The sequence below is a fragment of the Ranitomeya variabilis genome, chromosome 1 (genome assembly GCF_051348905.1).
Source record: "Ranitomeya variabilis isolate aRanVar5 chromosome 1, aRanVar5.hap1, whole genome shotgun sequence".
NCBI classification, from domain to species: Eukaryota; Metazoa; Chordata; class Amphibia; order Anura; family Dendrobatidae; genus Ranitomeya; species Ranitomeya variabilis.
In genome coordinates, this window is record NC_135232.1 from 365962734 (window position 1) to 365986056 (window position 23323).

A 23323-nucleotide genomic window follows, 5' to 3' on the forward strand; every position below is an offset into this window, starting at 1 on the left:
GGTCCTCCCCTGCTGTGCTTACGGGATAGTACCCCACAACTGTTGTGTCTGTTTCTGATGTTCCCTCACAACTCGTTCGGATGATGTTCTTCTCCTCCGTCCCTCCCTGATGTTCTGGTTAGGACGGCACCCGTATGACGAGTAGGCTCGGAGCTCTTCCGGGACCCTAGAGTCTCCCCTCTCCTAGTGCGCCCCCCATGTCTTCATAGGTGATGTATGTGAGACAGCCCGCCTGAGACTGACTGTCCTGCCATTGGTTTGAAGTATTGCTTGGAGCTAGATATATAAATACTTCCTCGGCGTTCCGGCCGCCGGTTGTGCGCCTCAGTAGGATGTTGCCTCGGTCTTACAGCACGACTCCTACTGGTATTTCTCCTCTTGCTTTGATCTCGTTTCTCACTCAGCACAATATATCTCGCTTCTGTTCCTTTCTTAGGGCACCGCCGCTATGCTGAGCAGGCACGGTCCCGTGACGTTCTTTCTTGTAGCCAGGCCTCTGTCAGGGTCCCAAACCTGACAGGGACCCTGCCGAATCTTCCCCCCACAACACCCTCTGCCACAAGGTGTTGCCTGGTTCCAACCCAGTCAGCTTTCTGTCTCACTTCCTGCCTGACCCCCAGTTTACCCACACGGTGAGGAGTGGCCTAATAAATAGCACCCTTAGCTCCCCCTGGAGGCCCGACTGTGAAATGTACTGGTGTATGTGATACCTGGTCAGATGAACTCCTTCAGTGCCATCAGACGTACCATAGCCCCCCTTAGCGGCGGAGCCACAGTACTGCAACGACCAGGACTCTGGGGCGCTGCAGAACCATCACCGCCGCTTTGTGCTGGGAATGCCTGAACCAAACGGTCTACAAGAGTTGCTTGTTTGGTAGCCAATATTTGCTCAAGGTTCTCATGTGGCATGATATTTTGTAATTTTCCTTTATATTGTGGATCCAGGAGGCAGGCCAACCAGTAATCGTCATCGGTCATCATTTTGATAATGCGGTGGTCCCTTTTTAGGATACGCAAGGCATACTCAGCCATGTGGGCCAATGTTCCAGGTGTCAATTCACTGCTTGTGCTGGGTTGAGGAGCACTTTCTTGCAAATCAACATCACTTGTGTCCCGCAAAAACCCTGTATCTGACCTTGCAACGCCACCAGTTTCTATTGCCCCCTGAGAAGCATCCTCCTCCCATAAATATTCATCCCCATCATCCTCCTCCTCCTCTTCGTCCGCCACCTCATCCAGGAGAGTTCCCTGAGCTGACAATGGCTGACTGTCATCAAGGCTTCCCTCCTCTTCGGCTGCAGACGCCTGCTCCTTAATGTGCATCAAACTTTGCATCAGCAGACGCATTAGTGGGATGCTCATGCTTATGATGGTGTCATCTGCACTTACCAGCCGTGTGCATTCCTCAAAATACTGAAGGACTTGACAGAGGTCTTGTAGCTTCGACCACTGCACACCAGACAACTCCATGTCTGCCATCCAAGTGCCTGCCCGTGTATGTGTATCCTCCTACAAATAAATTACAGCACGCCTCTGTTCGCACAGCCTCTGAAGCATGTGCAGTGTGGAGTTCCACCTTGTTGCAACGTTGATTATTAGGCGGTGCTGGGGAAGATTCAGCGATCGCTGATGGTTCAGCATACGGCTGGAGTGTACGGGCGACCGGCGGATGTGCGAGCAAAGTCTTCGCACCTTCAGGAACAGGGCTGGTAACCCCGGATAATTTTTCAGGAAGCACTGCACCACCAGGTTCAAGGTGTGAGCCAGGCAAGGTATGTGTTTCAGTTCTGAAAGAGCTATGGCAGCCATAAAATTCCTTCCATTATCACTGACTACCTTGCCTGCCTCAAGATGTACACTGCCCAGCCATGACTGAGTTTCTTGCTGCAAGTACTCGGCCAGTACTTCCGCGGTGTGTCTGTTGTCGCCCAAACACTTCATTTGTAACACAGCCTGCTGACGCTTACCACTAGCTGTTCGATAATGGGACACCTTGTGTGCAACACTGGCAGCTGTGGATGGAGTGGTCATGCGACTGCGCTCTGTGGACGAGCTTTCGCTTCTGGAGGAGGAGGAGGGGTGGCGAACGCCTACAGCCAATTGTTTCCTAGACCGTAGGCTAGGCAGAACTGTCCCACTATGGCTGTCACAGGGTCAGATTCTGGCTCAGTACACTGCGAGGGCAATGTAGTGACCAGTGAGTGGTCAATGGAACAGCATAATAATCTAGCTGTGGCTGTGCATCAGTGCACTCCATGTCCGATCCATCTTGTAATGGGCAGTTAACAATTTCCCTTTCTAACCCAGGCACGGTATGTGTAAAGAGCTCCATGGAGTAACCTGTAGTGTCGCCTGACGCATCCTTCACTTTTGGTTTGGGTGAAGGACACAAGGAAACGTCTTTTTCCTGACCGGGAGCATCCACTGATGACTCGCTGCTTTTATATTTGGAACTTTCTGAAGAGGAGGCGAAAGAGCTAGAGGCTGAGTCAGCAAGGAAAGCCAAAACTTTTTCCTGCTGCTCCGGCTTTAAAAGCGGTTTTCCTACTCCAAGATAAGGGAGCCTTCGAGGCCTTGTGTAGCCAGACGATGACGCTGGCTCAACACCTCCAGCCTTAGGTGCTATTTTGCTTTTCCCACTACCACCAGATGCTCCACCACCACCACCACCATCAGTACCAGCTGGCAACGACCGCCCACGGCCTCTTCCACCAGACTTCCTTATTTTGGGAAAATGTTACCAAAATAACAACCGTTATATGGTACTGTAAAACAAGGTAGAAGGTGTATATAAACTTGTTGAGAATTTAAATCTCCCTTTTTATTTTGGGGAGACTGAACCAAAACTCAGGCCCAGTGTATAACACAACACAATGTAAGTGGCAGAACGTGGCTGGCTGATATACGACAAGCTAACAGAATTGACATATATCCACTTTGTGACAATTTGAATCTCCCTTTTTTTGGTGGGGACCGAGACCTATGTCATCACGCTGCCCACACTCTGCATCCTCCTTCACTGGCTGAGAAATGGCGCTGAACGCGTCATACGAAACGCAACTTTGGCGTGAAGATCGCCGACCTCATGGCCGATCCCACACTAGGATCGGGTCGGTTTTCATGAAACCCGACTTTGCCGAAAGTCGGAGATTTTTGAATTTGTCCGATTCATTTCGCTCAACCCTAATGCTCGGTGCTCACCGAGTACACCGAGTACCGTGATACTCGGGCGAGTAACGAGTAGTGGCGAGCACATTCGCTCATCACTACTGTATGGCGGCCTATGTAGTGCCCACAATACTGTATTGTGGACTATGTGGTTGGCCATAATACTGTATGGAGGACTATGTGGTTGCCCATAATACTGTATGGAGGACTATATGGTTGCCCAAAATACTGTATGGCGGACTATATGGTGCCCATAATACTGTATGGAGGACTATATGGCTGCCCATAATACTGTATGGCGGACTGTTATGATTTTCCCAATGGCAGGGAAATCAAAATAACAATGGACTAGCTCTCGGGTGATGGGAACTAAAGTGACCGTGACCTGAACCTGACACGACACTGGAAGTAGCCGGGGAGTGTTTCCTACGATGCCCTAGACACCACGCGCCAGCCGGAGATCTAACTACCCCTATCAGAGGAATATACAGGCCTGCCTTACCTCCAGAGATGAACCCCAAAAGGAGATAGCAGCCCCCCACAGATATTGACGGTGAGTCAAGAGGAAAAGACATACGTAGGATGAACAGCAGATTTAGCACAGTGAGGTCCGCTTACTAGATAGCAGAAGTACAGGAAAGAGTCACTTCACGGTCAACTTCAAAACACTACTCAAAAACACCATCCTGAAATTACTTTAAAACTCCAGTGACAACTCATGCCACTTGAGTGGCAATTCCAGTCCACGAGAGCTTCCAGCTACAGAGAGTCACATTGCAAATAGCTGGACAAAAATAGCATAAACTAGAAACAAAATTCAACTTAGCTGAACAGGATCTTGAGGCAGGAGAATGCAACAGAATGCTACTGATACATTGTTGGCCGGCATCAGACCAGCAGCCAAGCAGCCTTAAATAGGAAACTCCCCTAATGGGTGTCAACAGGTGATCAAGGATAGAAGAAGGCAAATAAGTGGCACTACCATAAAGCACCACCGGGGGAGCCCACAAACAGAATTCACAACAGTACCCCCCCCTTAAGGAGGGGGCACCGAACCCTCACCAGAACCACCAGGGCGATCTGGATGAGCAGTATGAAATGCACGAACCAAATCAGGAGCATGAACATCAGATGCTGTCACCCAAGAATTATCCTCCTGACCATAGCCCTTCCACTTAACCAGATACTGAAGTTTCCGTCTGGAAACACGGGAGTCCAAGATCTTTTCCACCACATACTCCAACTCACCCTCAACCAGCACAGGAGCAGGAGGATCAGCAGACGGAACAACCGGCACCTCATACCTCCGCAACAATGACCGATGAAAAACATTATGAATAGTAAAAGATGCTGGGAGGTCCAAACGAAAGGACACAGGATTGAGAACCTCCAGAATCCTATAAGGGCCGATAAACCGAGGCTTAAACTTAGGAGACGAGACCTTCATAGGAACAAATCGAGAAGACAACCAAACCAGGTCCCCAACACAAAGACGAGGACCGACACGCCGATGACGATTAGTGAACTGTTGAGTCTTCTCCTGGGACAACTTCAGATTGTCCACAACCTGTCCCCAAATCTGATGCATTCTATCAACCACAGCATCTACTCCAGGACAATCTGAAGACTCCAATTGACCGGACGAAAAGCGAGGGTGAAACCCTGAATTACAAAAAAATGGAGAAACCAAAGTGGCAGAACTGGCCCGATTGTTAAGGGCAAACTCTGCCAATGGCAAAAAATCAAGCCAATCGTCCTGATCAGCGGACACAAAACACCTCAAGTAAGTCTCCAAGGTCTGATTAGTACGCTCAGTCTGGCCATTAGTCTGAGGATGGAATGCAGACGAAAAAGACAAGTCGATGCCCATCCTGGCACAGAACGCCCGCCAAAATCTAGACACAAACTGAGTACCCCTGTCAGACACTATATTCTCAGGAATACCATGCAAACGCACAACATTCTGAAAAAATAGAGGGACCAGCTCAGAGGAGGAGGGCAATTTGGGCAAAGGTACCAAGTGAACCATCTTGGAAAAACGGTCACACACCACCCAGATGACGGACATCCTACGAGAAACAGGAAGGTCAGAAATAAAGTCCATAGAGATGTGCGTCCAAGGCCTCTTAGGAATAGGCAAGGGCAACAACAACCCGCTGGCCCGGGAACAGCAGGGCTTAGCCCGAGCACAAACATCACAAGACTGCACAAAAATACGTACATCTCGAGACAAGGAAGGCCACCAGAAGGACCTAGACACCAGATCCCTGGTGCCAAAAATTCCAGGATGACCTGCCAACGCGGAAGAGTGAACCTCCGAAATAACTCTACTGGTCCAGTCATCAGGGACAAACAGTCTACCAGGCGGACAGCGATCAGGCCTATCCACCTGAAACTCCTGCAAAGAGCGCCGCAGGTCTGGGGAGACAGCTGACAATATCACCCCATCCTTCAGGATGCCAGTAGGTTCGGAATCACCAGGCGAGTCAGGCTCAAAACTCCTAGAGAGGGCATCCGCCCTCACATTCTTAGACCCAGGCAGATATGAAACCACAAAGTTAAATCGAGAGAAAAACAACGACCAGCGCGCCTGTCTAGGATTCAGACGCCTGGCTGACTCAAGATAAATTAGATTTTTGTGGTCAGTCAAGACCACCACCTGGTGTCTAGCACCCTCAAGCCAATGACGCCACTCCTCAAATGCCCAACTTTGTGGGTCACCCCGCAATAGAGAAATAACAATTTTAACCTGTTGCGCAGGATCACCAGCAGAGTGAGATTTCAGAGACAAAAACAATTTACAATTCTCTCTGAAATTCAAAAAACGGGATCTGTCTCCGGTAAAAAATTCAGGCATAGGGATCTTAGGTTCAGACATTGGAGCACGTATAACAAAATCTTGTAAGTTCTGGACCTTTGTAGCCAGGTTATTCAGACCTGCAACCAAACTCTGTGGATCCATGATTCAAACAGGTGTAACCAAAGCCATTCAGAGATTAAGAGGAGAGGAAAAAAAAAAAAGGCTGAAGACTGCAGTTTAAGCAAGGAGTACAAATAAGCACTAAGGTGCACTTTCCAAACACAGAAGGGAAAAAAAACCTTTTCATATCCTTTCCTGCTTTAGTGCATAGTTTTAACACATGTGGCCGGCCAAACTGTTATGATTTTCCCAATGGCAGGGAAATCAAAATAACAATGGACTAGCTCTCGGGTGATGGGAACTAAAGTGACCGTGACCTGAACCTGACACGACACTGGAAGTAGCCGGGGAGTGTTTCCTACGATGCCCTAGACACCACGCGCCAGCCGGAGATCTAACTACCCCTATCAGAGGAATATACAGGCCTGCCTTACCTCCAGAGATGAACCCCAAAAGGAGATAGCAGCCCCCCACAGATATTGACGGTGAGTCAAGAGGAAAAGACATACGTAGGATGAACAGCAGATTTAGCACAGTGAGGTCCGCTTACTAGATAGCAGAAGTACAGGAAAGAGTCACTTCACGGTCAACTTCAAAACACTACTCAAAAACACCATCCTGAAATTACTTTAAAACTCCAGTGACAACTCATGCCACTTGAGTGGCAATTCCAGTCCACGAGAGCTTCCAGCTACAGAGAGTCACATTGCAAATAGCTGGACAAAAATAGCATAAACTAGAAACAAAATTCAACTTAGCTGAACAGGATCTTGAGGCAGGAGAATGCAACAGAATGCTACTGATACATTGTTGGCCGGCATCAGACCAGCAGCCAAGCAGCCTTAAATAGGAAACTCCCCTAATGGGTGTCAACAGGTGATCAAGGATAGAAGAAGGCAAATAAGTGGCACTACCATAAAGCACCACCGGGGGAGCCCACAAACAGAATTCACAACAGCGGACTATATGGTTGCCCATAATACTGTATGGCGGACTATGTGGTGTCCAAAATACTGCATGGCGGACTATAAGCTGCCCATAATACTGTATGGAGGACTATGTGGTGCCCATAATACTGTATGGAGGACTATATGGTGCCCATAATACTGTATGGAGGACTATGTGGTTGCCCATAATACTGTATGGAGGACTATGTGGTGCCTATAATGCTGTATGGAGGACTATGTGGTGCCCATAATGCTGTATGGAGGACTATGTGGTGCCCATATATTGTACTATACCTGTATTTTTTTTATCTGTGCATCAGGAATTGTGGCATGTGTTAAAGGGGCCTACTGATACTCTTTCGACTGAGGCCAACGAAAACCTGGAGCCGACCCTGGCGGCAACGCACATCAAGATGAATGCCAGATGCAGCTGTGACAGGGCACTCTGCTCTGTGACAGGCCATGCATCGATATCACATAGCAGTTTTGTTAAATGACTCCAGCAGCCTTTGATAGGCCGGCGGCCTTTCAGTGTTACTTCAACTACAGACGTCACCGGTGAGTCAGTGTTTTACTTGTACACTTACACTATATACAGTATACTGTGTACAGAGCTTCTGTGTATTATGTCACTGGTGATCCCTGTATTACCCATACACTGACACTATATACAGAGCTCCTGTGTATAATGTCACTGGTGATCATTGTATTACCTGTACACTGACACTATATACAGACCTTCTGTGTATATTGTCACTGATGATCACTGTATTACCTGTACACTGACACTATATACAAAGCTCCTGTGTATAATATCACTGGTGATCACTGTATTACCTGTACACTGACACTATATACAGAGCTCCTGTGTATAATGTCACTGAACACTGAATTACCTGTACACTGACACTATATACAGAGCTCCTGTGTTTAATGTTACTGAACACTGCATTATCTGTACACTCACACTATATACAGAGCTCTTGTGTATAATGTCACTGGTGATCACCGTATTACCTGTATACTGACACTATATACAGAGGTACTGCGTATAATGTCACTGGTGGTAATAACTGTTGTTAGTATTGTGGTTTGTATTCATGATCAGTATTGTAGTATTCGGTCACTATGTGGTGGTAATTTGTGGTCTGGTCACTGTGTGGTAGTATTTCTCCTTGTATGTGGTATTATTTGGTCCCTATATGCTGGTAATATGTCATATTATTCGGTCACTGTGTGGTGGTAATATGTGGTCTGGTCATGGTGTGGCTGTACTTGTCCCTCGATTGTGGTATTATTTGATCACTATGTGGTTTGTTCATGGTGTGGCGGTATTTGTCCCTTGTATGTAGTATTATTCGGTCACTATGTGGTCTGTTCATGGTGTGGTGGTATTTCTTCCAGTATGTGGTAATATTGGTCTTGGTATAGTGGATTGTGTTGTGTATGGCGGTCATTTGTTCTCTCTGATATTAGAAGATTCTTTATTTCCATTGGAGATTAGATACTTGGCACACAGCTGCAGAGATGCGCTTACAGGGGTTTTCCTATGAAAAAAGCAATCACCTCTCCACAGGATAAGTGATAACATATTCATTTTTGGGTGTCTGACTACTTGGACCCATTCATCAAAATGTGGAACTTTTTATCCCCATTAGACTGGAGTGGCATGTACAACTTGACCACTGATCCATTCATTTCTTCAGTGGCTGCAGTTGTTTTTTTTATAGAAGCCCCAAAGAGAATGAATGGAGCTGCGGTCAGACATCCCAGCTGCTGCTCTATTTTAAAATGGGGATAAGTGTCCTATTGACAATAAAACGTCCTCATTCTTCTGATCGGTGAAGTTTCTAATGGTTGGACCTAAACGATCACCTATCCTGTGGAGCCCATTGATCGGTGATAACCAAAGAACCCCATTAATGTAAACTACCGTAATTATACATCCCAGTTATGGGGGTGCACAGTAGATGTGCAGGAGCCACCTGTGTTTTACAGCCGATGCTCCACTATAATGGGGATAATGACTGACAGATATTTGCATATAGCTGTAGGGTGGGCCCCTAGAGTCCATTCCCCTGGTGGGCCCTAGACACCCCAGTCCGACCCTGACGCCAGTAGTGAAAGAAATAGGACGTGGAGACACTGAGCAGGTAGAGAGACATGGTGATCAGGACTGTAGCGACAAGCTCGGCTGTGACAAAGTAGCGTGAGCCAGTGCGCTTCACCGGCCGTGGAGTAGACTACAGTGGAAGGAAATGATGTGTGTGAAAATGCTTTTCACTGAGAAGGAAATGTCCATAGGACTTTGTACATGCTGCCTCTTGTGTCCACGTGCAGGATTACATCAGGATTTTCTGCGGATTGGACGCTACGTTCAGCCGCAGAGCCCAATCCGCAGCATCCAGATGTTACAGCATAGTGATATGGATTTTATGAAATCCCATCTCCACTATGTGCGCACGGCCGCATCCGGTGGCCCTGCGTTTATGCACATGTGGCACGTCTTTCTAGACTGCAGCATGTCTATTTATCTTGCGGCGACGCTCCATCTCCGCAAGATAAATAACTTAGCCTATGTATAGGATGCGGTGATTCCGCATGGTTCAATGAACACATCCGGAATCACTGCATGTAAAACGGGGCAGCACTTTGAGCGGAGCAGGGTATCTGCTGCATCCAAAGCGCTACGTTTCCTGACTGTGGAAACATAGCCCGTATGTTACAGAACGGGAGTCTACTACATGGAACTTTAAAACCTATAGTCTTGGCCAGCCAACACCATTGGCTACAGACGGCCTGCACGGGAGCAAGACCCTCACAGGACCCACACCAGCACCCAGCCAGGACCCACCCTTTTATGTAGCACGCCAGTGCCTCGCCCTTGCCCCACGCTAAATGCTCACACTACACTACATGCACACAGTTAATGACAACTAATAATGTTTCTTTAATCCTTGAGATGTCTATGTCATCACGGCAGCAAATAGGCTACAGAAGGCCCCTGGGTCTGCCAGGTCTACACCTCTATGGAGCCCAACCTGTAACTGTACACTAGGGGATGCTTCCCTAAATTCCCACACAGCCTCACAGCTTACCATGGCAACCACCCAGGGGACACGTTTGCAGGCATCAACACCAAGTCCCAGAGCTCCGCTCAGAGCCGCACTACCTTACAGCGCGTTTACAGAGACCCAGTGTTGTTGACCATGACCAGACTCTCTACTAGGGGGCGACGTCCATACAGACCCGCACTGCGTGTCTGTACAGTACATTTACTATTACGGCCCGTGCTGATTGTCTGACACTCCACTAGGGGGCGAGCTCCTCTCAGATCTGCAATACGTGACTGCAATCACCATCACAGCCCGTGCTGATGACCTCATTATCCACTAGGGGGCGAGCTCCTCTCAGATCTGCAGTACGTGACTGCAATCACCATCACAGCCCGTGCTGATGACCTCATTCCCACTAGGGGGCGAGCAATCACCATCACAGCCCGTGCTGATGACCTCATTCCCACTAGGGGGCGAGCAATCACCATCACAGCCCGTGCTGATGACCTCATTCTCCACTAGGGGGCGAGCAATCACCATCACAGCCCGTGCTGATGACCTCATTCTCCACTAGGGGGCGAGCAATCACCATCACAGCCCGCGCTGATGACCTCATTCTCCACTAGGGGGCGAGCAATCACCATCACAGCCCGTGCTGATGACCTCATTCCCACTAGGGGGCGAGCAATCACCATCACAGCCCGCGCTGATGACCTCATTCCCACTAGGGGGCGAGCAATCACCATCACAGCCCGTGCTGATGACCTCATTCTCCACTAGGGGGCGAGCAATCACCATCACAGCCCGTGCTGATGACCTCATTCCCACTAGGGGGCGAGCAATCACCATCACAGCCCGTGCTGATGACCTCATTCTCCACTAGGGGGCGAGCAATCACCATCACAGCCCGTGCTGATGACCTCATTCTCCACTAGGGGGCGAGCAATCACCATCACAGCCCGCGCTGATGACCTCATTCCCACTAGGGGGCGAGCAATCACCATCACAGCCCGTGCTGATGACCTCATTCTCCACTAGGGGGCGAGCAATCACCATCACAGCCCGTGCTGATGACCTCATTATCCACTAGGGGGCGAGCAATCACCATCACAGCCCGCGCTGATGACCTCATTCTCCACTAGGGGGCGAGCAATCACCATCACAGCCTGTGCTGATGACCTCATTCTCCACTAGGGGGCGAGCAATCACCATCACAGCCCGCGCTGAAGACCTCATTCTCCACTAGGGGGCGAGCTCCTCTCAGATCTGCAATACGTGGCCGAGCAATCACCATCACAGCCCGTGCTGATGACCTCATTCCCACTAGGGGGCGAGCAATCACCATCACAGCCCGTGCTGATGACCTCATTCTCCACTAGGGGGCGAGCAATCACCATCACAGCCCGTGCTGAAGACCTCATTATCCACTAGGGGGCGAGCAATCACCATCACAGCCCGCGCTGATGACCTCATTCCCACTAGGGGGCGAGCAATCACCATCACAGCCCGTGCTGATGACCTCATTCTCCACTAGGGGGCGAGCAATAACCATCACAGCCCGTGCTGATGACCTCATTCTCCACTAGGGGGCGAGCAATCACCATCACAGCCCGTGCTGATGACCTCATTCCCACTAGGGGGCGAGCAATCACCATCACAGCCCGTGCTGATGACCTCATTCTCCACTAGGGGGCGAGCAATCACCATCACAGCCCGTGCTGAAGACCTCATTATCCACTAGGGGGCGAGCAATCACCATCACAGCCCGCGCTGATGACCTCATTCCCACTAGGGGGCGAGCAATCACCATCACAGCCCGTGCTGATGACCTCATTCTCCACTAGGGGGCGAGCAATCACCATCACAGCCCGTGCTGATGACCTCATTCTCCACTAGGGGGCGAGCAATCACCATCACAGCCCGCGCTGATGACCTCATTCTCCACTAGGGGGCGAGCTCCTCAGTGTGTCACTTGTTTGTGGGAGGCAGTGTTTGGCGTCCTGTTGCTATGGTCACTGGGAGCCTCGGTCACTGCAGGCTGCACGGCGAGCTGTCGGGCTTCCTCTCTCCGCCACTGACATTACATTCAGGTACTGCCCTAGATCTGCTTTCTGATGTTGTAGGAACTGGAGACATTTTACATATGTTTGTCCCAGAAAATATGATATAATATCCCTATGATGATAGGATAGCGCCCTCTAGCGTGCAAGTAATGCTGCTCACCGCAAAAGGCTAGAATAATAATGGAATAGTAGCAATATTATTATTATTACTGCTATTATTCTTATTACGGATTCATGCTAAAGTGAAGCAAAGGCAAGCTGGCCACTTTTCTAGAAGCCGCCACAGTGGCAGCGGCAGCCACACTTCCCAGGGCACAGAGATAGGCATTATCTCCATTGACTTGTGGAATGATCATGTTGGAGGGTGGTAAATGTCGCAGGGCATTAATATGGGGGCAGACTGTCATTTATGCTGGAAGCCTTCCCTCAGGCTGTGGGTGAGGGGCATGTTATGGAGCCAGTGTGGGGTGATCGGTAGTTTGGTGCTATCCCAGTGTAGTAAGAAGCCTAATTCAGACGTCCGTTCTATCTGGGAGTTTTCACGAATAGCACTCGTACCTGTGATAGTCTGTGGAGCCATTCACGTGTCCATCATTTTTTGCACACTGAGTGGTCTGCACATAACTGGTGAGACATGTACGATTTTGATCTGAGGGTCTGATCAAAATAGACAGTGCAAGTCATTGAATCCGTGGAGAAATTGGACTGCATTTGGATGACATCCGAGTGCAGTCTGATTTTCATGAACTGTCACAAATAAAAAAATGGAGATTTTTTTTCTCCTTGTAGGAGAAAAACTGATGACACTTAGACCACACTCAAAATAATCCATCTGTTTTTCTTGTACGTGAGAAAGATGGACATGTGCATGAGGCCTTGTCCACTGAAGGAGGTCAGGGATCGGTTTGTCAATTTGTTCATGTGTTAATGAAGTTCTTTAGACAGTATACCTTTGTATATGTTCGGTCCTTTTGTCCGAATAAGGGTTCGCTCACACTAGCACATATATGTCAAACTCTGGCCCGCAGGGTGAGTATATTTGACCCGCCCGGCATCACACTTTCAACTAAATGTTGAAAGCAATAATGGAGGAGTGAGCATCAGCCTTTGCTCCCTCTTCCATCATTTCCCCTCTGCGTCTGACGTCTCAGAACAGCGGGCACAATGACGTAATTACAACACACCCACTGTTCCATGTATTTATTTTTTTTAATGTGGGGGCATTATACTATATGGATCACTATGTGGGACTATTATTCTGTATAGAGCACTATGTGGGGCCCTTATACTGTATAGAGCACTATGTAAGCCATTATACTGTATGGAGCACTATGTGAGACCTATTATACTGTATGGAGCACTATATGAGGCTCATTATATTGTATGGCGGACTGTGTGGGGCCATTATAGTGTATGGACCACCATGTAGGGGTTATTATACTCTATGGCACTATTTGGGACTATTATACTGTATGGAGCACTTTGTGGCCATTATACTGTAGGGATCACTTTTTGTGGCCATTATACTGTATGTAGCGCTATGTGAGGCCATTATAGTGTGTATAGAGCACTGTGTGAGGTCATTAGACTGTAAGGAGCACTAGGTGGGGCCTTTATACTGTATGGAGTACTATTTGGGACCATTATACTGTATCGGGCACTATGTGGAGGTATTATACTGTATGGAGCACTATGTGGGGCTATTATACTGTATGGAACACTATGTGGTGCACATTATTCTGTATGGAGCACTTTGTGGGGGCATTATACTGAATGGAGCACTATGTAGTGCCCATTATACTGTATGGAGCACTATGTGAGGCCATTATACTATATGGAGCACTATGTGGTGCCCATTATGCTATATGGAGCACTATATGGGGCTATCATACTGTATGGAGGACTATGTGGGGGTATTATACTGTATGGAGTACTATGGTGCCTATTATACTGTATGGAGCACTATGTGGGGCCCACTATACTGTATGGATCACTTTTTGTGGCCGTGATATTGTATGGAGAGCTATGTGGGCATTACAGTTGGAAAATCATACTGTGATGGGGGTCACCATTCTTTTTCAGGGGGATTGAGGTGGGGGTTATATTGGGGTCATCATACCATGAGTGTGGTGGTACTGTGGATGAATTCACTGGGGGGGGGGTGTCTTACTGTGTTTGGGGACACTTTTGTTTGCATTAGACTTATTATTCAAGGTTTTTTATCGTTTGTTATTACATATATAAATTTAGGCTACTAGACCATATGCTTTTTACTGCTCTTATATAACATATTATATTATTCAAGTATTTTATTCTAAGATCTATTAACTAAAATGTATTGTGTTTAATCTCTATTGGAAATCAAGAATCTTCTCCTTATTGATATCAGAGAGAACAAGGGACCTCCATACACAACACAATCCCCTAATCCCCTATACCAAGACCAATAATACCACATACTAGGAACAAATACCATCACACCATGACCAGACTACATATTATCACCAAACAGTGACCGAATAATACCATATACAGAGGATAAATACCGTCACACCATGACCAGACCTCATATTACCACCACATAGTGACAGAATAGTACCACATACAAAGGACAAATACCGTCACACCATGACCAGATGACATATTTCCACCACATAGCAACCGAATAATACCACATACAGGGGATGAATGCTGCCACACCGTGGGCAGACCACATATTACCACCACATAGTGACCAATAATACCACATACAGGGGACAAATACCATCACACCATGGACAAACCACATATTACCACCACAGAGTGACTGAATAATACCACATACAGGGGATAAATACAATCACACCATGACCAGCCCACATATTACCACCACAGTGACAGAATAATACCACATACAAGAGAGAAATACCATCACACCATGACCAGATCACATATTACCACCACATAGTGGTGCTCATTAATAGAAAACACACTACGTATAACAGGAATATTACCACTGGTGACATTGTACACAGCAGCTCCGTATATAGTTTCAGTGTATAGGCAATACAGTGATCACCACTGACATTACAGTATGTACAGAGCTTGTGTATAATGTCAGTGGTGATCACTGCAAGCTAGTGTGAACAGGCGCCAACCAGGAGCTCTGTATATAGTATACAGTGTATAGTGTCAGTGAACAGGTAACACGGTGACTCACCAGTAACATTTGTAGTTGAAGTTATTCATCTTCCCTTTTCTTCTTCATCCAGTGCAGACTGCCATCACTTCTTCCAGCCAAGATTCGTTTCTGCAGTTATCTATAAGTGATCGCTTCCAGAGCACATTCCCCACTTTTTTCCCTAACTTCCACACTACGTCAGATGAAGAAAAAAAGCGACATAATGCCTCCCTGCACAGTAACAGGACCCACCTTTTATTGCTCCCCATGGAAGACAATATCCTCAAAAGGAAATAAATTAATTTACAGCAGTAATGTCCTCTGATTGGCCCCTACAGTAACAATGCCACCCACTTGCCACCATAAACCAATAATGTATGTTCCTCATCCTGATCCCCTTTATTTAATAATGTCCCACATCCTGTGCCCTTTTATTTAATGTCCCCATCCTGGGCCCCTTTATTTAATGTCCCTATCCTAGGCCCCTATGTTGCCCCCATCCTGGACCCCTATATCCACTTTAATAAGGTCCCCATCCTGGTCCCCTTTATTTAATAATGTCCTATCCAGTACCCCTTTATTTAATAATGTCCCCATTCTGGGCCCCCTTATTTGATGTTGCCATCCTAGGCCCCTATGTTGCTCTGTCCTGGACCCCTATGTTGCCCCCATCCTTGAACCCCAAGTCAATTTAATAAGGTCCCCATCCTGGGCCTCTTTATTTAATAATGCCCTCACCCTGGGCCCCTTTATTTAATAATATCCCCCATCCTGGGCACCTTACAGTAATAATGTCCCCATCCTGGGCCTCTTTATTTAAAAATGTCGCCATCCTAGACCCCTTTGTTGCTCCCATCCTGGGCCCTTATGCCAACTTTAATAAGGTCGCCATCCTAGGCCCTTTTATTTAATGTCCCGATCCTAAGCCCCTATGTCCCCATCCTTAACCAGTTTATTTAATGTCCCCATCCTGGACCGCTATGTGTCCCCCATCTTGGGCCCTTATGTCAACTTTAATAAGGTCCCCATCCTAGGCCCCTTTATTTAATGTCCCCATCCTAAGCCCCTATGTTGCATTGTCCTGGGCTGCTATGTTGCCCCCTATCCTGAGCCCCTGCGGCAGCCCCCATGTTCACTACCCTGCCAAGTCAAAGGGGGGGAAAAAAAGAGTCTTCTCACTTTCCTGCGCTCCCCGGCGTCCTCTTGTGGTTTAATATTCAGCGCGGTTGTTAAAATAGCTGCCAACTGCTGCTGCGACAGGGCGCTCTGCTCTCTGACAGGCCACGCGCTGATGTCTCATAGCAGTAACACTAGCGGACATTTAACGTCACTTATGTCAGTTATGTGACTTTGGCTCGGCCTGTCACAGAGCACAATGCCTTGTCAAAGCTGCAGACAGTGTTCATCTTGATGTGCGTCGTCGTGGCGGGTCAGGTAATGAACCCTGTGTGCGCATGCCCCTGACTGCTCTTTTAAGGGGCAAGTGGCACTAAAAACTTTTTTTTTCCCTTCTTTTTCTGGGGCCCACCGGACATTTCACTGGTACCCTGCCAGGCCAGTCGGCCTGCCTATGCCTGGGTCTCACAGGCCACTATACCTGGCACTCCAGGAGGTCATTATTTGACCTCTGGGTGCCATGATAACCATCTGCTCCACGTGATATTGTCATGGGGGTGAGAGAGGGAGCCCTCTCCTTCTCACAACTTTCTAGATACTGTGATCGCTATCGATTGTAGCACCTGGAGGATTAATCAGCCAGGGGCAGTGCGGGTACCATCACTGGCTGTCACTACAGGAGCTCAGCTGTCAGCTAAGCTGAGCTCCCACCAGTGATCGTGCAGGGAAGTGCTGATCACCAATCACAGCAATCAGAGAGTGGGGACCTTTGACTTTGACCCCGTATTCTTTGCTCATTTTGTGCTAAATCTGTACAGCACTTTTATGGACATCAGATACTGACTTTTTCTTATTAATGTAATTAACTTTAGGGTTCATACTCACTTGCGTGAAATACGGCCGAGTCTCGCATTGTAACACCCGGCTCTGCCGCCGGCACTTGGGAGCGGAGCGTGCAGCTCCATGTATTGCTGTGCGGCTGCATACTCCGCTCTGGAGTGCCGGCGGCAGAGCCGGGTTTTAACCTGCGAGACTCGGCCGTATTTCACGCAAGTGAGTATGAACCCTTAGAGGAAGTTTTCCGTGGTCGTCCACTTCTAAGTTTGTCAGCGGTTCCATAACCTTCTTTTTCTTTCTTTCTTATACGTGACACTTGACTCTGAACAGTTGAATTCCATAGCTACCTCTTTTTGGCTATTGTTTGACTTCAATCTCAGAATAAGCTTGCTGACATCTGGTAGTACTTTTGGCTTTGCCTTTGCCATGTTTTAACCTAAAAACACACAAAACAAAAAAATGCTATCCATGACTACCCAAAAATTCAACTACCCATGACAAAATATGCAAAACATTTGGCCCAGCAAATGTTGAAAACTAAGACATAAAGGGATAAAACACAAACACAATTTTAATACTTATAGATGAGAACCATTTGCTTCCGGTTCACTAAAATCACTAGGAAAATGGCATCACAACAACCAGATAGAAGTAATCACACTTTTTTAAAAAAATGCAAAGCTTTTGTTTGCTGCTGTATTACTCCTTCCTGGACAGTTTTTCTATATTACTCCTTCCTGGACAGTTTTTCAAAGTGTCTAGAAAAATGGTCTTAGGGCAGAAGAGTCATAAAATGCTCTAGACTTAGGGTACCGTCTCACAGTGGCACTTTGATCGCTACGACGGCACGATCCGTGACGTTCCAGCGATATCCATACGATATCGCTGTGTCTGACACGCAGCGGCGATCAGGGACCCCGCTGAGAATCGTACGTCGTAGCAGATCGTTTGAAACTTTATTTCGTCGCTGGATCTCCCGCTGTCATCGCTGCATCGGTGTGTGTGACACCGATCCAGCGATGTGTTCGCTTGTAACCAGGGTAAACATCGGGTAACTAAGCGCAGGGCCGCGCTTAGTAACCCGATGTTTACCCTGGTTACCATCGTAAATGTAAAAAAAAAAAAACAGTACATACTTACATTCTGGTGTCCGTCAGCTCCCTGGCCGTCTGCTTCCCTGCACTATAGAAAGTAAATAACTTGGCACTCAACTTGTGTATAGTGATGATTTTAAGAATTAAATATTTATTACTTGGATCGCAGTCCAGCATAAACGTTTCGGTCAAAACAATAAGACCTTCTTCAGTAGACCGACTGCTTGTCAGATGTAGAGGGTCACAGAGTATAGGTAAGATCCTATATATTAATTGTAAATAGACCTCAGATTAATTGGATATGAACGCTTAGTTCTTCAAATTGTGGTAAGGTTGGTAACTAAAATAGCCAGGATAGGTATGTATCCCATAGAATGAAAGAGCAGGGTAACTTTCAATGTGCTGGCATATAATAATGAGTTCCTCACCATAAATGTTATTGTATATATTGGCCAATAGTTACTCGTGTAGTGGCACAAAATTCTATTGTGCAAGGTCTCCTTGAGAGTCCTGTAGGATAGGTGCCACTGTGTTACCGGCCCCAATATGTTGCAAACGGATGGTGTGCATCAACGCGGTGTCCGCCGCTGGTTGAATCATTCAACCAGCGGCGGACACCGCGTTGATGCACACCATCCGTTTGCAACATATTGGGGCCGGTAACACAGTGGCACCTATCCTACAGGACTCTCAAGGAGACCTTGCACATTAGAATTTTGTGCCACTACACGAGTAACTATTGGCCAATATATACAATAACATTTATGGTGAGGAACTCATTATTATATGCCAGCACATTGAAAGATACCCTGCTCTTTCATTCTATGGGATACATACCTATCCTGGCTATTTTAGTTACCAACCTTACCACAATTTGAAGAACTAAGCGTTCATATCCAATTAATCTGAGGTCTATTTACAATTAATATATAGGATCTTACCTATACTCTGTGACCCTCTACATCTGACAAGCAGTCGGTCTACTGAAGAAGGTCTTATTGTTTTGACCGAAACGTTTATGCTGGACTGCGATCCAAGTAATAAATATTTAATTCTTAAAATCATCACTATACACAAGTTGAGTGCCAAGTTATTTACTTTCTATAATCTTACTGGTGTGGGCAACCTATCTTGAGCACCAACACAGCTGTGCCACTATATACTTCGCTACTGCTTCCCTGCACTGACTGTGAGCGCCGGCCGTAAAGTGAAAGCAGAGCACAGCGGTGACGTCACCGCTCTGCTTTGGCCGGCGCTTACACAGGATGCAGGAGGAGTGCAGGGAAGCGGACGCAGGCACCGGAATGTGAGTATGTGTTTTTTTAATTTTACGTTTACGCTGGTAACCAGGGTAAACATCGGGTTACTAAGCGCGGCCCTGCGCTTAGTAACCCGATGTTTACCCTGGTTACCCGGGGACTTCGGCATCGTTGGTCGCTGGAGAGCTGTCTGTGTGACAGCTCCCCAGCGACCACACAACGACTTACCAACGATCACGGCCAGGTCCTATCGCTGGTCGTGATCATTGGTAAATCGTTTTGTGTAACGGTACCCTAAAAGTGTTAACTCAAGTTATCCTTATCTATAGGATAACTTGGTGATTGCGTGGGGTCCAACAATGATCCCAAGTTTAGGGCTCTGGAACCCTGATAATAGGGCTCTGCTTATCTATCCTGAATGAAGCTGGGATATGCATGATTGTCCTCTGCCCCATTCATTGTCTATGTGACTGCCAAATATTGCTGAGCACAATGAAGAGAGCAGAGGACGACCATGTGCAGCACTGCTCCATTCAGGACCGGGATGCAGAGCCCTGATCACTGAGGTTCACAGTGGTTGGGCCCCCAACAATCAGCATGTTATGCTCTACAGTATTAGGTAGATAGGGGATACTTTGATATTTTTGTGAATAACCCTTTAACAGATTTATTATTAGTGTACTAAAATATAAAATATTAAAAATATAGCGTAAATCACATCAGCATAAAAAGGGGGAATGAAGGGAATAATGACTAATATAGTTTCTACTTATATAGTATCACTCTGTGTATCTGCATGTGAGTCACCTGCCAGGGCCTAGGAGTACTCGGTACTGGGTGCGATACTTAAAGGGGATGTGTCATGGCAGCGGTGACCTGGTCTGTGGCACTGGGCGCCCAACTAAAAGGGGTAGTCTTTAAAGGGGATTGTGGAAATAAAGAAAGATCGTGACACCACCTGTAGTACTCAGTCAGGGGTGACCGACGCTGCTTAAAGGGGTCCTCTGGGGGTGATGGTACGGCAGCAAAGATGGTTTCACTTCACACAGGTGAAGTGGGGTCCCCAAGGCTCCCGATGTGTTTGGCCAGAGTAGTGTGGTGCCAGAATAAATGAAGGACACAGGGTTGCAATGTCTTTACCTGGTTTACTGTTTGTAGTCAGTTTCAGTCCAGGATACTGGCAACAGGTAACGGTGGAGTCCAGGCAGCCTGGAAACAGATTGAACCCCCTTGGTCAGGTCAGATTGGAAGCCTCCCACTATGCACTGAATATTAGTCCCTTGCTGCCTGCGGCTTTCTGACAAGGTACTCTTTCTCTCCTGTCCTGGGCCAGTACCTGCATGGTAGGCCACTCGAGCCATTTCCTTGGGTTCTCTATTCATGGTGATTCAGGGCTGTGGTTGTTGCTGTACCTCAGGTGTAATGTGGGCAAGTCCCTTTCAGTTTCCTGCCCTCCGGTTCTTCCTTGGGACTTGTAGTTCCTCACAGCCTCGGGCTCCCGGTGCCTGGTTTCTGCACTTTAGCCCAGAAGGAGCCCAGTTACTGCTCCCTTCCAGCTCTTTGGTTCTCCTGTGCTCCTTCTCTTTTATTTGTCTGCACCAGACTAGCTAACTCCTCCTCCAGACCAGAATGTATATTATCTAGGGAAGCTTCCCTGAAAACCTGGTTCAGAGCTCCATCTTCTGGCCTGGAGTTAGAATGTGTTGAATGTACAGCTTACCTGCCAAAGGGACTCTCCTCGTTTCCAGTCATGGCACCCCCTTCCCTGGGAGGAAGGCAATACCACTGTGGTACCTGAACCACTGGGTGCCACACATATGTTACTGGATTGAATTAGTACATTTTACACCTGTCTCACCAAGTTTTATAGTGTATAAATTTAAAGCAATATTAATAAATATTCACCATTATTTATTATAAAGTTGCAGAACTTCTTATTGTACAACCCCAGTTCCAAAAAATTGGAACACTGTGTAAAATGTAAAAAGAACAAGAATGCAATGATTTGGGAATCCATTTTATCCATGTTTTGTTTACAACAGAGAATAGAACACAGATCAGAAGTTGAAAGTTAGACATTTCTCCATTTCATTTTAAAAAATTAAATTGATATAGATTGGCGGCAACACATCATTAAAAAAATTGGGTCATGGTTAACAGAGACTGGAAAAGTAAATGTTGCTAATAAAAACCAGCTGGACGGTCAATTTTCCGCTAAGTTACATGACTGTATAAAAAGAACATGTTTGAGAGTTTCTCAAATGCAAATACGGTCAGAAGTTCATCAATCTGTGAGCAACTGCATCTAAAAACTGTAGAACAATTTCATAAATATGATCCTCAACACAAAATTGCAAAGACTATGACCCCAGTTCATCAAAGTTTTTACGCCATTTTTCGTAAGAAGCTTTGAAAAGCTACAAAATTTTTGTGTAAAGCAAGGCTGCGCAAAAACTTTGCAACTTCTAGTGTTTACACCAGGGCTGTGGAGTCAGAGTCGGTATAAAATGGACCGACTCTGACTCCTGAAATATATAATAAATTGGATTCAGTGCAGTATGTGTTGTAAACATTTTCATAAGAATTTGGGAAAGTTATGAAATGTCCTATAAATGTCTGTTCTGTTCCTCATCTAAGGATCTCGGCTTTTAGTTGAGCTGAATCTGTGCTGCACTTTCTGTACACGCTCATTTGTGAGGCAGCCGGAGTTGCAGAGTCGGGATTCAGGGAAATTGAGGAGTCGGAGTCTGACGTTTAGCTTACCGACTCCACAGACCTCGTTTACAAACCATTTTTGGCCAGCTCTGACTTGGCGTTTCTCATATATCAGCGTTTTAATGAATTAAGCACCTCACACTACACCATGCCGCCTTATCAACACTGAAATAAAAAAAGGAATATCATCAAAATACTTAGAGATTCTGGAGAAATCCATGTGCACAAGCAATAAGGGACAAGGGGCATCCTCTACGTCTAGAGGAAAGAAGGTTTCATCACAGACGCAGATTCTTTACTGTAAGAGCAGTGAGACTATGGAACGCTCTGCCACATGATGTTATAATGGTTAATTCACTGCTAAAATTAAAGAAGGGCCTGGATGCCTTTTTTGAAAAATATAATATTACAGGCTCTGGGCACTAGATTCTGTGATGGGGCGTTGATCCAGTGAGCTAGTCTTATTGCAGTATGGAGTCGGGAAGGAATTTTTCCCCTAATATGGAGCTACTTTTGTCTGCCCCATGGGGTTTTTGCTTTCCTCTGGATCAACATGTTCGGCTATAGGTTGAACTTGATGGACTTAAGTGTACCTTCAACCTTAAAACTATACATAGAACTGTGAACAACTTATGCTCCCATCCAGTCAATGTCAATTTCAGGGAAGGTATTGCATATTTCAGCTAGACAATGCTAAACCACATGCTGCATCCATCACATCAGCATAGATTCACAAAGAAAAGAGTTCGGGTGATGAGCTGGTCTACCTGCCGTCCAGATCTTTCACCAATAGAAGACATTTGGCACATTATGAAATGAAGAATCCAGCAAAGAAGACACAGGACTGTGCTACAGGTAGAATTTCACATCAGTCAAGAAGGGGACAATATTCTTCTTCCAAAATTCCAATTGGTCTCCTCACTTCCCAGGTGTGTACAGACTGTTATAAAAAGAAGAGGTGATGCTACCCAATGGTAGACATAGTGCT

The 23323-nt window shown here is 46.7% G+C and overlaps 1 protein-coding gene across 3 annotated transcripts in view; it reads left to right on the forward strand.

Moving 5' to 3' along the window:
* The first annotated feature begins 11945 nt into the window (after window positions 1–11945).
* Window positions 11946–23323, forward strand: part of LOC143759897 (uncharacterized) — a 200576-nt gene continuing 189198 nt past the window's right edge. For all 3 annotated transcript variants that reach the window (XR_013212246.1, XM_077248988.1, XM_077248989.1), the window contains exon 1: window positions 11946–12181. The gene's annotated coding sequence lies outside the window, so the exon portion shown is untranslated. The remainder of the gene's footprint in view (window positions 12182–23323) is intronic.